Raw genomic sequence first — 12,636 nt, 5'->3', positions numbered from 1 at the left:
AATTTCTGTGTTTGCTTTCTTTAATGGGGCTGCTATTTATTCTCTGCTAATGAATCTGCCTGTCCTGCCTAGTTTTGATTAGTCAGGTTCTGTAGGAAATACGTTTACTACCACTGAGATCACGTAGCATTATTTCCAAAAGCAGGGGGTGTTTGTAGGAAGGGTTTAAACCCACGTGTGATCTGAGGACACATTTGTTTGTAGGGAAGTTCTCTAAGGATGCTTATGATATTGCAGTCAACAAAACACCGCATTAACCCTTTTCTACCTGCTCCAATTCAGTTCTTTTACATTTTGATAAGCAGAAACACGCTTTTATTCCTGGGAGAGTGTTCACATGTACAGTGTAACCCTGAAAAGCTCCCAGCAGTGCTGCAGCGAGGCATTCCAGATGTGCTAATGCCACCTCTGGTCTGGCTGTGACAGAGTTCTTTGCTGATTAGATACACAGTCCTCAGACAGCTGATTAAAAACTGCTGTGGCCGCTCGCCTGTGTGTCCGAGCCTCGCCAGCCATGTTGGAGGTGGGAGCTGCATGAATTACATCCCTGGAGTGTGCTGAGCAGTGCTGATTAAATGAGGCACGCCACAGCCCTCAGCATCAATTATCAGAAATAATAGGATCTCTGCACCTAGGCTGGGGGAAGGGGCTGGTGTGCCATGTGCTTCCCAGAGCATTTTCCCAGTGCCCGTGTGACACAAGCGCCACAAACAGCACTGGCCAGGCACCCCAGCAGGACTGCTCTGCTCTGGGTGTGCAGCAGCTAAACACTCAGGAGCTGCCTGAGGAAAATCCCCCTCCCACAGCACAGGCCAGGGGAGCTTCTCCAGGTAACATCTGCCCAGGAAAACTGATTTCTAAGAGGCGGACGGAAGGCAAAGCTGAATGTTTAAGGATAAACTTCAGCCCTCCCCCTGCTCCTCCTTGAGTTCTCCTCCACCACACTTGGTAACATCAGGGGCAGGCTGGGGAGTTTCCTCTCTTCTTGGTCAGCAACTTTTCCAACAAGACCCCACTCTTTGGCCAGAGGATTGAAATTATTTCATTAAGGTGCAGCTTGGGAGAGTCTCAAGATCATGCAAATTTGTGAAGGGGCTTGACATTATCTTACATCCTATGTGAAAGCAGAAATGACAAAAATTCCTCAAAAAAGGGTTAAAAAACCCCCCAAACAAACCCCAGGCCTAGCTACTATAGATCTATACATAAGCAAGATGAACTGGATACATTGCATTTCAAGATCTGTCTAACACTAAATTTTAAAATTAAAAAAATGTCACAAAGTGCCTGGATCTTATACAAAACACAGAGTCAAAAAATGGTTTTGGTTGGATGGGACCTTAAAGACCATCTAGTTCCAACCCCTGTCACAGGAAGGGATAATAAGCATGCTCACTGTTTTTCTATTCATTAAACAAGATTTCCACTATGAACCTTAAACACCTGAATATGACTCTAAAGTTTCCCAACAGAGCTGTTTGGAGCAGGAGGAATTATCAGGACATATGTCCCAAAAGACCAAAAAAATGGGGATACAGAAGATATTTCATATGGCAACAGCCCTTAATATGTCCTTTTCAGACTGCAGAACACTCAGAAAAAACAAGCTGATGTAAAGTAAACTAAAACAAGTGCTGAGTTACAGAAATTTTCCCAAACACAACTAAAACTGTCTGGTACAAAAAAACCCAACTCTTTCCTCTGCAACTCAAATCTTTCCCATGCTCTATTTTAAACCCACAAAACAGTCTAGAAGTAATACTTCAAACCATATTAATAGTTAATTACGTTTGCCTTCTCTTCAGCTTTGAACATTTCAAATGAAAGGGGAAAAAAATGAAAACACATTCATACTTCTGCTGGTGACAGGGGAAAAAAGTTATTTTAATTAAACATTTCTAAAAAATGTTTTTAGTTCTTTTTTTTCCCCCCTCATGCAATATTTCTCCATCCATACTTCTGCAGGAGGTAAAGGACCCACTAAATGATTTCAGTGCCTTTCCAATACACTATAAACATACAAGATTCCAATTGACAAAAAGGAAATGGTAATTGGAAACATTTTTCTCAGTTTTTCATTATCTGAAGCAGAAAATTATGGCTCTTTTCTACACACACACACACAAAAATCCTTTTCAACCACCTAGAAAAATTGTCTTTTAATAAAAGCTTTAAATTATACTATCATATTTCAAAGGCAATGAACAGTTAAGGCAGCTAATCAAAGGTATAATTATTTAATGACTCTGACTCCTGCTATCTAACAGGCTTGGAATGGCTTGGCTGTGATCAGCAGACCCCCAGCTCCAGCTCTGCAAAACAAGCCCTTGGCTGGGAGCATTCTAGCCACTCATCCCTAAGGTTAGTTCCTCCAATTTTGGTTGACTTCACCAGGCCAGCTGAGCTATTATGGAATTAAGGGAATCAGTTTGTCACCTCCTTTTTGTACACATCTGGACTAAAAGAAACCCCACAAAACAACCATAAGAGGTTTTCCTGCAGGAAAAAATGAAAATATTTCCCTGACAAAATGGGATTTGTCAAGATCATAATTGATTTTTTTCACTTTTAATGGTACATGACAGCTTTCTGTAAACCCCAGCTGCCCCACTCCAGTAACACAAATGTAAAACATCTCTTCCCACCAAAATGCGCTTATTGAAAATTTGTCTTAAATGCATTTTAGTATTTTTATTGAAAGAAATCTTTATTGATTTACTCCAGGTGGGTGAAGCAGTGAGCAAGCAGAGCTTCTGACTCCATTCCATTGCTTTTGTCATGCCTTTTACAACTGGAAATATGACTGGAATAACATATAATCATCAGGCATTAATTACCAGAGCTATCCAGGAGTGTACAGTGCACCTTGGCTTATTTATGAGTTATAACAGAGCAGTTTGTGCCATTACATCTGAGCCTCAACCCTACATGAACTTCTATTATACTTTCTCTGTTGCACTAAATTCCCTTTTTTTTCCCCTGATTACACAATTAGATTTCACAGAATCACATTTGACCAAATGCGACAAAGCCCAACAGCAAAGTGCCACCAATGTTCATTTCTGGAACACTTCCAGGGATGGTGACTCCACGACTTCCCTGGGCAGCCTATTCCATCAGATCCAAGACACTGGACCCTCTGGAATGTCAAAGATATTCACATTTCTATCCAATTATCTTGATCCTGGGGTCAGTCTCATGCTTGTCACCTGGATCACTGGAGCTCAGGTGACACCAGCACCTGGGGTGGCACTGGAAACCAGAGACGGTGAGGGAGCTGCCCCTCCCAGCTCTGCAGCCAAAGGTGACTCCAGGATCAAAGGGGACACCCAGGGATACCACACCTGGTGGGAGTGGCACCTGTGACAACAAACCCTGCTTGATGGGACATCAAAACCACCCGGGCTTTGAGAGCCTTCCTGGCAAAGCTGCCATTGTCACAGGATAGCTGGGGCTGGAAGGGTCACTCAGCCCAACCTCCCTGCACCAACAATTCTGGAACAGAAAGGGCACCTCCACTAATAAAGTGCAGCTTCACTAAACTCTCCAGCTTTTGGAAGGAGATCAGGAAAAAAGCATCGTATGGGCTGGGTGAAGAGGAAGCAGAATTTGGGGGAAGAATCCAGGGAACTTCTGCCAAGGTGTCTTACAGGAAGCAAGACAGGGAGCTTGAGCTGGGACCTAGGCAGCACCAATATTTAAGAAATTCTTCCAGCTCTCATTTCCTGGAGATTTTTTGTAGAGACAAGTGATGAAGAATTTGATTTTCAGTGCCACTTTGATATTCCAGCTTGGACTTACTCTGAAATGTAAACTACTGAATAGAAATCAGAATTACTGTTACCACCTCCCATTTTGCTCACCTTTAATCCACATCATCCACCCTTACTGCAACAGGTAAGTTCACACTAGGTAAATAAAAACGGAGGCACACAACAACACACAAAACCTATATATGTGTATATACAACATGAACATGGATTCTTTGTGAATTCTGATCACTTGTGAAAACAAGCAGGAGTCAACCTGCCAGTGGTCAGGTGTTAATAGTTTGCCGTGTTGCTCTGCTTGTGGTCCAACTTGTCATATGAGAGTAGGGATTCCTCACTGGAAAAATCCTAGTTTGAGAGATTTATTGTGTCAAAGCCTTTCCCTACTAAGTGCTCAGCCACTGTGATGATTATTTCCCTATAAACCTGAATGATCATGCTAAGACAGGAAAGTCACCACAGAATCATTTAGGCTGGAAAAGACCTTTTTGACCATCTCCCCTTTTGCCTGAGCTTCTACATCACCCTGCACTAACAGAGAAGGAGACTTCCAGCTCCTTGCCTTGGCTAAATTGGAAAATACAGACTTGCAGATGTTGGGTCCTTCAGTACAAGGAGGACAACCTGAGCATGGAGGGTTCACTGGAACTCTGAGTTTGGCAGGAGTTCCTACGCAGCAGTGCACCCACCACACCCACAAACTTAGCTGTGTTAGCAGGAAACAGGACAGGACAAGGGGGAATGGTTTAAAACCACTAGAGGAAACTGGGATATTGGGAAGGAAATGTTCCCAAGGGTGGGCAGGCCCTGGCACAGGTGCCCAGAGAAGCTGTGGCTGCCCCTGGATCCCTGGAAGTGTCCTAGGCCAGTTTGGACACTGTCCTTGGAGCACCCTAGGACAGTGCAAGATGTGAGACTTGGCAGGGGTGAGACTGGATGGGCTTTAAAGTCCCTCTAAACCAAACCAAACCAAACCAAACCAAACCAAACCAAACCATTTTAGGATGAATTTACTGATTGGAATTTTAGAACTCCTCAGAACCTGCACAATTAAACAGCCACCTCAAAGACAGCAATGGGACAAAGCAGCATGGAATTTTCACAAGGAGTTTACAAACTTCCCAACTTATCTTCCCAAATTCACTGCTCAAGCAAAGGTTACTACACAGATCTGAATCTCTTGGGGGAAGGAGTCTTAACCCTAGGGAGAAATTAAGTACTAAGACACCCAGTGGGATATGAATAATTCTTTCCAAGGGCAGAGATGACATTTTGTCTCCTCTCCACAGACTGCATTTCCAAGGGTTTCACCCACAGGAAGCTGTTACCACCTATGGCTGTCTCTGCTGGTGCTCCTCAGATCTGATGTTAATTTCCACAACACCAGTGAAAACCGTAAAACCCGTGAAGGTGAAGATGTCTGTGATTTGCTGTTACGCAGCATCTGCCCAAACCTTTGCACAAATCCATGCAGCTCAGGGTTGCGGCTGCTCTTACATGAAGGCTGTCATCCCTGTAATTTGACTTTTGTAATTTGACTTTTTTTTTAAAAGCTGTGGTTGCTGGAAATCCCTGGGGAGCTGCTGTGGTTAGCTCTGGAATGAAGTGGGGAAAAGGAGGATGGCTGAGGGACCGAGCCATGAACGAAGGCACCAAAGTCGTGCTCCCTTTCACCTTTCCAGCAGAGCCCTGAGTAACAACTGCATTTGGCCTGCGAAAATAAATATTAAATCCTAAATTTTCATCAGCTGCTGGTGTCACAGGCTCCCTCACAAGCCACAGCTCTGAGTTGTTAACCACTAACTGGCTCAAGCACAACGCCTGCTACTAATCGCTTATTGAATAATGGAAGTGACACAACTGATAAAAGGTTTCAATCCTGGAAAAAAATGATTTATAGTATTTCACTCCACTGGCACTGTTATTTGTGTGACAAATGGTTGGACAGATACCAGTTAATCTGCACACACCTCCAACTCGGATGTGGCAGCATCCAAACAATCAGGCACCGCTAACAGCGCAGCCAGGCCGGGGTGAGGGGCTGAATGCTGGCATGCTATCAAGGCTCAGCCCCACATCAGCTCACCTAGTGGATTTCATCTTTTGGTGGTGGTGGCTGTGAAGAGAAGCATCCTGATAAAAGCAGGAAGGCACAGCTCAGGAGATGGGCCCTGCTCCTCCAGCACAGAGATGAAATCATCAATACCAGCGAGGCATTAAGGATTTCAGAAGGCTCCAGATCCTTCGTGGATTTTTCCTGATGGCCAAAGCCGAGCTGCAGCATCACCCACAGCTGTCAAGGCTGTTATGCTGCAGTGTAATATCACTGTGCACTGCAAATCCCATCTTGCCCTCAGCTGGGAGAAGGATGGGGCTGCTTTTGAGGCAGAATAGGCCAGGATTTCTTCTCCTTGAGAAATGAATGGACTTTTAAATTTACAAGCAACACATCAACAGCAGCTTTATCTCACTGGTTGTATCAGCAGTATCCTGCTCCCTACAGAAGTCAAATCTATTTTATCAAGCCACTCCTTCAAAAGCAGCAAACCCCTCAGAATGCTGAACTTCCATGAGTCTGCATCATTCTCCTGGGTTACTTTTCAGCTTTCTACCCCAAATCTGACATTTTTCTCATTCAAAAAAATAATTTCCATGCCTATAAAAATCATACCACTCTCTGCCATGGGCAGGGACACCTTCTACTATCACTGTCCCAGGCTGCTCCAAGCCCCAGTGTCCAACCTGGCCTTGGACACTTGCAGGGATCCAGGGGCAGCCACAGCTGCTCTGGGCACCCTGTGCCAGGGCCTGCCCACCCTCACAGGGAAGGATTTCTTCCTAATATCTGATCTAAACCAGGACAGAGAACACAAAGCCCCAGCAGATGAATCTCTGGGCTGGCCACAGAAAGACAAAAGCTCAGTTTGCACACAGGAGAACATTCAGAGGGGAGGGGGATAAGAGGACCTGATAAAGTAGAAGCAGCAAGAATTTTCTTCAGAAGGCCTGAAAGATTTCTGGAGTGGTAAAAATCCTACAGGCTGCACTCCCAGAGCAGGAGAAATGCAGACAGTGTATGAAGATGACTGATATCATGGGAAGCAAGGAAAAAATCCCCATTCACAAGTACTTCTTGTGATCTCAGGTCTAACTCAGTGTATTTGCTCTTGAAAGATACTTGTGATAATGTGGCATTAAAAATTGCTCAGCTTTTCATCCCCTGACAATCTCCTGTGAGAGACTTGAACAACTCTGTTTCTTTGCCAATGGAAATTACTTTCTATCCATATCACAGATCAGCCTTCCAAGGATTTCACACTGAATCAGTATGAGGTTAAGTAATACCCAGGTTCTTCAGGATCCCTTCCCTCTTTTCAACTTTATGATAATTTTTTGATTTTTCCAGTTCTCTGCAACATTCCCACTACTACAAGATCCCTGCAAAATTATATGACCATTCCATGTGGAGCTAACTTGCAGGTACAGAAATGGCACAAAACCCCCCACAACACACTAATACAAAACTACTGCCAAAACACTGTGCAATGAAATAGAATAAAGCTTGATACAGATTATTTCATTTACTGGGCACATCTGGACTTGCTTGGTGGGCAAGAACAAATGGGTTTGGTAAAGAAACTGAGCATGAAAAACAAGGTGCAATCAAAAGCTCATGAGAAAATCAGAGCTCTCAGGCAGACACTGCACCCCTGGGTTCCCCCAGAGTGACAGAACTTTGCCCCCAGGTGACCTGTAATGTCACTGAGAAGATACAAACCCCTTAAAAATGCTGAGCCAAATACAGTCAGCTTTTCCTGTTGGAATGGGAATAAGCTGGATGTGCTGATCAATTTATGCTCTGAATTTACTGTAAGTGCTGAAGAGGAGAACCTCAGTGTATTGATTGGTGCAGCACAGGGAAGGAGATTCACCCAAAAAGTGGAGGGGAAATGATGAAACCTGTCCCCAGAAGATGTACAGCTGGGCTAGAAACAGGCACTTGTAGGGAATTTCTTCTACTTCATCTCTCAGCATTCCCATAGTTCTCATTTCAGCCTAGTCCATCCCTCCTACCCCCTTGCAAAAGCAGCTGGACTTCTGACTAAAATTACCATCACGGAGGTGTCTGGCAGTACCTTTTACCTGCACACTAAAATCTCCATCACCTCTTTCCACAAAGCTTTTTAGGAGGAAAAAAAAAAAAAGGAGCTGAGAAAAAAAATATATTCACTTTGAATTTGTCCATCAAACTGTGGAGTTCATCAAACTGGAGCTGATGTGTTAGGACAGGCCCACAAAAAAATGAGCACCCAGTAGGGACTAAGAGCTAGGAGGTGACAATTCCTACATTGCCTTGAAATGACAAAACTCCTTTGTATTTCACAGGGTCTCCATGATCTCCTTCTCTCTGGAAGGAAAACTGCAAGGAACAAGAATCCTCTTAATGTTCCTTGTATATTCAACATCCTCCTCCAAGCAGGACCAAAGCCCAGGACAGTTCTGACAAGCAGAGACTCAAAGAGATTCAACGTGCTGGCTCCTTTGCTGCTCAAAAAGCCATTTTGGATTTTATTCTGGCTCTGGGGGACAGTTTATGTCAATCTTTTCTTCTTTTTTTCCCCGCAAGTGTTGCAGGTTAAACTTTGTGCCTAACAACCCTGACAGCGTCCCTTCACATTTTTGAGACGAGCTATTGAGTAGCATTATGACAAATTATGGGCCTGATGATATGTAAAAGGAACATCTCCACTCAGAGGCTGTGGAGGAAATAAAAAGACTGAAAGAAGTATTCCTGACCAAAAAAAATAGCCATGTGAGGAAGCAGCAAGGTTCATTATGGATAGATTACTCACAATTCAGGAGTTCATTATTAATGGATTATTTACAAGTATTTCCAGTGTGTTGTCAGCTGTTTCCCTGGGAATAGCTTTCCAATAATATCCACAACTTAAAGAAAGAATGATGAACTATATTGATATTTTTATTACTAAAGGCAGCAGGTAATCATCAATATGTTTAAGAGAAAAGCAAAGACCCATTTCCAACCTCCTCCACAGTTATTTTTTCATATCATAACAGCTCTGGGCATACCCTGTACTCTTTAGTTAGTAATAAATGACAGTGCTGCACTAAAAACCTTGCGTATATGGAATTTTGTAGCAGCAGATCCTGATGTTCTGTGACCCTGGGTTTCTACACAGACCTACTCTGTTAGCCCACACTTAAAAAATAAAATAAAATAAAGTCTAAGATCACACCACAAATTGAAGCCCATGTCCCCTCCATAGAGGGAAACTTCCCCGACATTCCAGTAGATCCCATTCCTCCCTGGGTTACCAAAGCTCAGCTTCTCACTTCTCATCTGGGATCCAAAGTGTAGCCATAACCAGTGGTGACCTAATTATTAATGAGTTTGCCTGGACAGACTGGTGTCTAATTGTACACAGACGGACTGAGAAATAAAGATTACAAACCACTAAAAATTAATCAATTTTCACATTCTCCTTATAATCACTATGAATCCTCACACCAGAGTCTTTAGGTAATCTGGAGAGCATTAAGTTACATTTTACCTTATTATTAAAAGCATTAAGCACATATTAATCTATGATTTATTACGATTAGGTTTGTTCTAATTTAATTAAACACTGAGGCCTCTTAAGTATTCTATGAAACTCAGGTATGTTGCCTGGCAAGTGGGGTCTTTCTGAAAATAATATTTCAGGAATCCTTGGTGATATTTTAGAGAACCCCAAATGGGAATCATTACCACGGATGAGAGCTCAGTTTTAGGATGAAAATGTACATTAGTCACTAGGTAAGTATTGCCAGACTTCCTTTCCCTACATCCACCTTTCCAGGCTCAGATTGCTGGGTCACTCCTGTGTGATAAACACCAGATCTCACCATAAAATGGTGTTTATTTACAATAAAAGAAACAAGCAGTTATTTCTGGCTGCCCATTCAAAGCCATGCACTGAATGGTGGCCAGCCAACCAAAAAGTGATTATGTGTGTGACAATGCTGATGCTGAGCTCAAAGTAATAATAGTGCTTCCAATTTTAAAGTTAAGTAAACCATGAACTGCCCTTTTATGTATAAATACGTTGGTTAAAGCATTCAAGTTGTCTGGAAAGGGGCTGGATCCCTTTGGTGTTTTGTTTACCACTACAAAGCTTCACCTTGGCTGAAAAGCTCCTGTGTTTATGATCGTCACAAACCAGCCAGCATCACAATCAATTTGCAAATGAAGATTTAAATAGTAAAATATCCTTTTAAAAAAAATATTTTCCCCTTGAAAAGCTTGCAGGGCCGCTTGCACACGTAGCCACTGAAGTCCCAAAGGGAAGAGCTGGGGGAAGCAGAAAGAAGAGGGAGCTGAAACAGGCTTGGAGCTGCCAATTCCTGAGAGAGGCAGAAGCACTCCAGCCTCGCAGTGCCATCCACCAGAGTGCAGCTCATCCTCCCTGGGTTAGGGAGACGGATTTGGAGCACAGGGGAAGTGTAAAGGTGGTGCCTGCACCACTTAATTAGTGGCTTGTTTGCAGTTTTCTTCTGTCTTCACTCAGAGCCAGGATTAAAAAACAAGAAGGAGATGAATTTTCTCATGTTTGGGTGTGATGGTTCATTAAATCTTATCTAAAGTAGAGAGTTCAGCAAGACTTCCAGCTACCAGCTAAAAGTGAGCAAAATGGGGGTGAACCTAGCTGGCTACGAGGTCTCTTAAAGCTGAACAGTCCAATAGAGAATTAACATCTATATTAGTTATACTTTTGACCCAATAACCAAACTCCTGTGTCCTGCAGTGCACCCCTGTCCAACCAGAAACTACTGCCTGGAACCCTGGAGAAGAAGGAAGAAAAACACAGAAAGAGACACCACCCAAAATCCTCCATCTTGCCCCATACCTATCATTATATTATAAAAAGCTCAAATTTAAAACCCCTCACCATGTGAAATCCCACACTTCTATTTAACTACATACCTGTGACTTTAACTCCATCACTCAAATTTGGAGCCTTCTCCAAGGCCTCAGGTCACAAGCAGTGTTCTCCAGGGGGTAATGCCAGAAAGCACAGAAAGCTCAAAAAAGTCAGGTTTCTGGGATCCAACAGGGAAGGAACCAGTCACATCAAAAGGAGGATGTGGGGCAGCAAGGCTACACCGCCTCTCCTTGGATGAACCATGAATCCCCACAGGCAGCAGGGTCCAACAACAGAGCCCACAGTGCAAGGAAGTCAACAGAACCAACAGAACAGAACCAATGAGGGGGAACCAATTTCTCCCCTTGAAAAGTTTCTCTTTCCAAGGATTCTACCTCCCTGATGGAGACCAAGATGGAAAATGTAGGGCTGCCCTTCAGGTTTATTATGACTTGGGCACCAAAGATGCACCAAGAGTCAAACCTTCCCTCTTCAGGGTGGGCAAACCTGGCACAAGGATGAGCACACACACAGCTCAGCAAATTCTGGCTCAGAGGAGCTTCTCTTCTAAAGGAAGGAAAAAAAAAAGATCCTCATAGCTCTTCTGGGCTGTCTGCAAGTAGTAAAATGTTACTACAAAGTAGGCACAAATCCCCCCGAAAATCAGGATCTGGAATTTCAGACAACAGCTGAACCTGAATTCATTGGGACAAAACCCAACAGCTCTGTTTTGAAGAGCAAAAACAACATGACATTTTTTTGCTGTGAATTCTGGTCTGGTCTCTCTGTGGCAGAGAACTGATTTAAAGAGGACAAAAAAATTTAAAAAAATAAATTAAAGCTGCTTTTTTAGGGGTGAGACTGGTCAATTTGAGCTTAGTTTTAGGGGAAAAACTGCCCACAATGCAAATAAAATGGAAGCAAGTAGAAGAGGAGCAGTACCATGAGGGGGGCATTTAGTGGCAGAAACACCTTCAGGAAAGGCTGGGAGCCTGCAGGACTGCAAGAATTTCAGACAGGTGGAGAAGAATTATACTGATTAATGGAAATAAAAGTTTGGGGTGATAGCAGAGCATTTTAATTGCTTTTTTTCATCCCCTGTCACGGCACATTCCAAACACAAGCTCTTCATTTGATGCATGGATAATACAGCATTGTACTGCAGCTTCCTATAAAGCCCTGCTCCCATCTCTTTGAACCACATATCTATCCAAAAACTAGGAATTGCAGGATATTCAAATGTGAGAAACCAGAGTGGTGGCACTGAACAAGAGGCATCGCTGACAATTAAGTATTTCGTTCTCTGGCACCTGGAGTTGATAGGCATGGCTTTAATGATTTTATTTTCATTTGAAGGGGCCTGAATGAGGGAAGATGTGACATTTTCATAGGGGAGAAATAAACAGCAGCCTAATCAGCCTCTGAGACACGAGAATCTAAATGAAGGACCCGGCCACCGACCCTTTGGCTCTTTTAAAGCACATGGATTTATCCTCATTATGGGATAAAAACAGCCCTGGCTCTGCTTGGGAACATCAGCTTCGTACCTCTCGCAGACAATCCCGATGTTTCCTGGCACAGGTGCCAAAATAGACATGTTCTGGCAGCCTGGAGGTTAAACTGGATTAATTCCTAAAACCTGAATGCTGATCTGCTGTCATTTAACGTGCTCAACATGTGTGCTCAGCAGCAACTGCAAATGAAATATCTTAAATATTATCAAACGGTACATCATTAAATATAAATTAGATGGAAACAGGGGAAAGCTAAAAATTGACTAGGAGTTCAGCTACTCTAAATGGCTAATACGGCCATTTTTCACCTGAAGCCCTCTCCAATACAGTTTTGCCATTAAGCAAAAACCTAAAGAAAGGTAATCAATTCCAACTAAAAAGCACTTCTCCCGGAATGACTGCACTTCAAACCCCTGGCTGGCTGCCAGC

At 43.2% G+C, this 12,636-nt stretch overlaps 1 protein-coding gene across 9 annotated transcripts in view; it reads right to left on the bottom strand.

Moving 5' to 3' along the window:
* The window catches only part of AGAP1 (ArfGAP with GTPase domain, ankyrin repeat and PH domain 1), a 306,094-nt gene that overhangs the window by 57,723 nt on the left and 235,735 nt on the right, over window positions 1-12,636 (bottom strand). The window lies entirely within an intron of this gene.

The sequence above is a fragment of the Catharus ustulatus genome, chromosome 7 (genome assembly GCF_009819885.2).
Source record: "Catharus ustulatus isolate bCatUst1 chromosome 7, bCatUst1.pri.v2, whole genome shotgun sequence".
In the NCBI taxonomy this organism is placed as follows: domain Eukaryota; kingdom Metazoa; phylum Chordata; class Aves; order Passeriformes; family Turdidae; genus Catharus; species Catharus ustulatus.
This window is presented reverse-complemented; position numbering and strand designations above follow the sequence as displayed.